This window comes from Neofelis nebulosa, chromosome 10, assembly GCF_028018385.1.
Source record: "Neofelis nebulosa isolate mNeoNeb1 chromosome 10, mNeoNeb1.pri, whole genome shotgun sequence".
NCBI classification, from domain to species: Eukaryota; Metazoa; Chordata; class Mammalia; order Carnivora; family Felidae; genus Neofelis; species Neofelis nebulosa.
Window position 1 is genome coordinate 38,431,127 of NC_080791.1, and position 5,446 is coordinate 38,436,572.

The window sequence follows — 5,446 nt, forward strand, 5'->3', positions numbered from 1 at the left end:
CAGATGACTGAAGCTCCCTTCCCCTGAATTCCCCAGAGTCAATGCCAGCAGGTAAAGCAGAAAGCAGCATCACTGAGGCATTGCTTCCCTTCTCAGATTCTCTCGGAGCCTGAATATCAATCTGGAAACCATGTGCTAGTTGTCTCTCCTCCGTGAGGCGTGTATTGTCTACCAGGCCCCGGGTACTGCACTCGGCACAAGGCACATAACATAGGCGCTGACACCTGACCACGGTCCAAGGACAAGTCAGTGACTGAATCCACATTGTAGCCCAAGAACAGTGAAGTAACGATACTTAACGTTGACTGCACTGAGACCAAAAGTAAACCAGGGAGAATCACATGCATGTATGTGCGTGTGTCTGCTATGTGTGTTTATCCAGATAAACGTGCCCCTGGCAGCCTGTGAGCTCACAGACAAAAAGCAAAGCCTCCACATATATTTGGCCAAAGCACGCATCGGGTAAACCTTCTTTGCGCACGGTGAGAGTTACTTCCGCACACTCAGCCAACACAAAGCTTGCCACACTCTCAAAAGCAGAGACTGGGTCTGAGATAGTCATCTTACTAAGAGGTTCGTTCTGAGCTAAAAATACAGAAGAGAAAAAACAATGATCTCAGCAAGGTAATTGCCAATAGGTGAGCAAATGAAACAGACAGAGTGTGAACAGCAATTTGGCCGTCCGCGGGGGAGGGGACAAGCACGCATGGCTAACGCCAGGGTGGCACCAGCAATAGTTAGAGACCAGCAAAACAGATGAAAACTGGTCATCCAGCTATTCAACACTTCACACTCCTGGCTGCCGCCGGAGGCATTCATTCCTGGCAATTGGGGGGGGGGGGGGGAGGCGGGGTGGGGGGTGAGACAAGAGAAGGTATGACAAGCTGACAGGAAGGAGAATGAGGGTGTCTTTTTTTCCAAACCTTCAGGTATCCCAGTTGATCCTACTTAACATTTTTTTCCTGTGCGGATTTTATGCACCGATGGCAAGCAATGTGTAAGGAAGCAGGAAATTTCGTTTCTGTTTGGGCTTGGCCGGGACCCCTGGGCAGCCAGCTTGTTGTTTTATTTTAAGAAAGCAGCTGTATTTTAGCTGGGGAGTATGTTTTGCAGGGAGATTTTTCAAGTGCCATCGTCCAGACTGGTTTAGTCCAGAGTGAAAGCAGGAGGGAGCTAGATGACTCAAAAGACCAAACCCCGTCTCCCGCACAATCTGAACTGTGAACGCCACGGGGTGACCAGCCCCCAAGACATCTTTGGCCCCTCGACGAGGGCGCTGAGACCTGGAACCTCGGCGTGTCGCTGGGATTCCGGACTGATCAGGTTACCGGGGAAAGCCACACAGGTCCGGGGCTGCTGCAGCCTCTGAAGGATTCCTCCTCCCTCAGAAAGCTCTCGGCTTGAGCCCGGAAAGAACACTACCACATTTTTCTTGGCTTTTTATAGGGTGTTGATCCAAGGATCTGTTTTTACATTTGAATGCAGCAGTCAACTGGAGCGTAATAGATTGCAGACCTTTGTGAGAAATCACTGTGAAGGCTTCGGCAGGGAACTGTGGGCTGCTGCGGAGAACTGCACTGTCAGCAGGTTAGGAACTGGGCACTTGTCCATGTTTTCCTTATTTTTAAAGGAGTCATTGACCTTCCACAGGCCTGTATCAAAATGGGGCGAACAAAATGCTGCCAGGCACGGCAGGACTAGAAGAGAGCTCTTTCAGGGGCTGCAAAGGGCCTCGTTTGGTCTATTTACTGTCATGGAAATTCTGAGTGTGACTTAGAGGCCTTCCTGGCTCTGAGCCAGGTGGAAAGGTTTGGAAAGAAAAAAAAAAAAAAAAAAAAAGCCGAGGCTCCACTGGGGAGGGAGCAGGGTGGGAAAACAGCTGCCCTGGCACAGCCACCCGGGGGTGCGAGAGCCCCAGTGCCTATTGTGCAAAGGCACGTTCAGAAGTCCCTGCAAATTCGGGGGAACCCGGACCGCCAGTATCGCTGCTCCAGGTGGCCAGGCCTGCAAGGCATGCCGGGAACGTGCTCAAAGTTGTTCTTCCCCTGTTGCCCACCCAACATGCCATTCGTCCTTTTATTCCTTCCTTCATTCCGCAAACAGTCCTTCAGAGCCTACTGTGTTTGGGACACCGAGAAAATAGGGCTGACAATCTCCGCCCGCTATTCTGTGAGAAGACCTTCTAGAAAAAAAAAAAAAAAAAAAAAAAAAACCATTATGGCAAGAAACCGGACCGGAGCTGCTATCCATGGGAGGACTGGGAAGAGACCTGCCTCGGACATCCTCCACATCTGCCATCTCCAGGGGACCTCCATTCATTTCAGCAGTCACCACAGGAATCCCTACTAACCCTGTCCTGAGCAGAACTTCCTCCCTCCAGGTGATGGGCCCCAGAATCCATGGCAGGGAGTGGGTGCTCTCCCAGATTCAGACACTCATTCCCCCTCAAGTGCAAAGCACATGTGAGCTATAGTGTCTCCAAAGCCCCCACCCCTAGCCGGGTGGGGGGGTGGGTGGGATTTGCATTTTAAGGAGGATTATCAGGGCAGCTAAAGGCAAGCCCCCCACCCCCCTGGCTTTTAGGCCTGAGCTGGAAGGGTAGGGTGTGTTCTGGGAGCTGAAGAGGGCCTTCCTAGAAACACAGATGTCACTCTGGGTAGGCAGGCTGCCCGCTCTGGGCTTTAGGCAGTTCTGGAACTAAAAGGGGGTTGGAAACCATCTGGCAGGAGAGAAAACAGAAAGCGTGGCGAACAGCCACGGGAGGCTTGTTTCCTGCCCTCCTCTTCCCTGGGCCGGCCTTCCTAAACTCCCAGCAAGCTCGGACTTGTTTTCTACTAAGCTCGGGGGTTTAGGTGAATCCAGTGTGTGTGTTTACAGCCTACACAGAAACAGCACATGGGGAAGCGGGTGAGATAGAGCGGTCAGGGAAAAGATGCCAAGCAAGGAGTGAGGGCTGCCTCTGGCAGGCCTCCAGAGCCGCTATTATTTTTGTGGTCGATAATCACAGTACTGTGCTTGAGTATGAAGAATACCTTCAGAGCAGGGGACGGGGAGGAGCCTGACTCCTCCGGAAGGCATAGCTACCACCAGGCGAATGGGATCCTAATTAATCACTGGGGTGAACTCGAGCCCCTGGGGATGAGCCTCCAACTGAATAATGGTATCTTTATTTCGGGAACCTCTGAGACATAGGTGCTCTTCTGAACATGATTCCTACCAGGGCTGGCCCCCCCTAACTCAAATGAGACTTCTGGAGCAAAGCTTAGTGACTGTATTGTCATGTTTTCAACTTTATAGTTTTATTCTAGAGACTTCTAGATAATGCTAACTCTGATGTATCCATTTTGGAGGAGATAAATTGAAGTCATTCAAAACGTCGGGCAACTTGAGCTATGAGTCTTTATGTACTCCAGTATAAATATGTATTTCTTTCTTCTGGCTGCTATACCTTCCTTGTTATTAGGCTCAAGTTAACAAACAAGTCTATTCTGTTCTATAGATGCTAATTTAGGCATTGGGATGAAGGTCAGCTTTATGTTATCTGTGTAAAAAAGTTTTGCTAACTAAATGAGGGTAGTACACAAAATCCCAGTCCAATTTTGTTTGGCCTGCTTGAAGAAACACATATTTGAAGAACTATGGCAGTGTTCATTTACACGTAAACATTTTTTATGCTACTCACAAATTATTCTCACCTTTTCTTAAAAGCTGATCCTCAGAGAGCCTGCCATTGATAACACTTTGCTTAACCCCATCTTCATTACCCTATATCCAATTTGAAATTCAGAGAAGTGCTTTCCTTTGCCTATATTTACACCAAAGCAAATTCGAATTAATAATGTTGCTTGTAGGGCACCTGGGTGGCTCAGTCGGTCAAGTGTCTCACTTTGACTCAGTTCATGATCTCGCGGTTCATGGGTTCGAGCCCCGCGTCAGGCTCTGTGCTGACAGCTCAGAGCCTGGAGGCTGCTTCAGATTCTGTGTCTCCCTCTCTCTCCACCCCTGCCCCACTCACACTCTGTCTCTCTCTGTCTCTGTCTCTCAAAAATAAACAAACATTAAAAATAATAATAATAATAATGTCATTTGTTATATGTGAGAGTTTGTGTATAATGTGACATTACTAAACGGATGGGTGGAGAGATGGATAGATGAATCTAGAATAAAATCTGATTTATGTCCCTGTTTCCCTCAGATATAGGCCTCTGGGATTGAGGAGACTCCCTGGGACCTAGAAAGTACGTCTGTTCCTCCCAAGAATTCTTCACCAACCACGGCACACTTCTACCCATGACCGAATACCGTAACTCACCCGCTCCAGGCATGTGCCAAGGTTCTCAAAGCAGCGTCTTTCCCATCTCACCATTTGTGCCTACCTTAGCTGTTTGGCCAGTTACCCATTTGGATTTGGCTCTGCTTTGGGTTCACTCTTTTGGATTTGAAATGAACGAATTGGCCTGCAGACTGATACGTGATTGAAACTCAGCTTTGAGGGACAACTGACCCAGCTTGGCTTTGAAAGCCTGATCTTTTCCTACAACTTTTGGTGAATAGTGCTCCCACCTTGCTCCCCCCGCCAGCCCAGCCCTTCTCTTCCCCACCTCCCTTTCCCAAGCCCAGACCAGGGGCGGGGTAGAAGGGGTGGCAAGATTAGACAGTCTTCCGACAGACTCTCTCAGGAACACCTCATGTCTGATGTAGGTAAACTACTAGCTGAGAACTATCTGGTCTCAAATGTAGATGGCTTTGGATTCAGCACAACCTCATTGCCTAAAGATGTAATTAATGCTATTTAAGGAGACATGCTACTCGGGCCCTTGGTTGTGAAACCTTCTGCTCCAGGGTAAAATGATCGATGACTTCCTACTAAAATTTCCTGTGGTCTTTATCTCTCTCTTTTTTTTTTTATTTTAAAAAAAATTTTTTTAAATGTCTTATTTATTCTTGTGAGAGAGAGAGAGACAGAGAACGAGCAGAAGAGGGGCAGAGAGAGAAAGGGAGACACAGAATCTGAAGCAGGCTCCAAGCTCTGACCTGTCAGCACAGAGCCCAACGTGTGGGCTCAAACCCATGAACCACAAGATCATGACCTGAGCCGAAGTCAGATGCTTAACTGACTGAGCCACCCAGGCGCCCCGGTCCTTATGTCTTATTGTCCCTTTCAAATAGTAGCATTTCTTTTATTTAACCAAGAAAGCTTCTTTTTTTTTTCCCCCAGCTTTTCAATAGACCCAAACCTTCTCCATGAATCTGATTTTGCCTTTAATCTAATACCACCCAAATTTTCCAAAGATTCCTCTCAAAAATTTTGTTTACATTTTATTTACAAAATATAAAACAAATAAGACACAAGCACCCAAATGCTATCACTTGTTAACATAAAATGTGAAGTAAGTACAGGGACACCCGGGTGGCTCAGTCGGTTAAGTGTCCGACTCTTGATTTT

General features: G+C 47.9%; 1 long non-coding RNA gene across 1 annotated transcript; it reads left to right on the forward strand.

Annotated features, from left to right (window-relative positions):
* The first annotated feature begins 868 nt into the window (after positions 1–868).
* On the forward strand, positions 869–4,888 carry LOC131487110 (uncharacterized). The gene is made up of 2 exons (XR_009249614.1): positions 869–2,380; positions 4,196–4,888. It is a non-coding gene; the product is annotated as an uncharacterized LOC131487110 (long non-coding RNA).
* Positions 4,889–5,446: the final 558 nt, after the last annotated feature.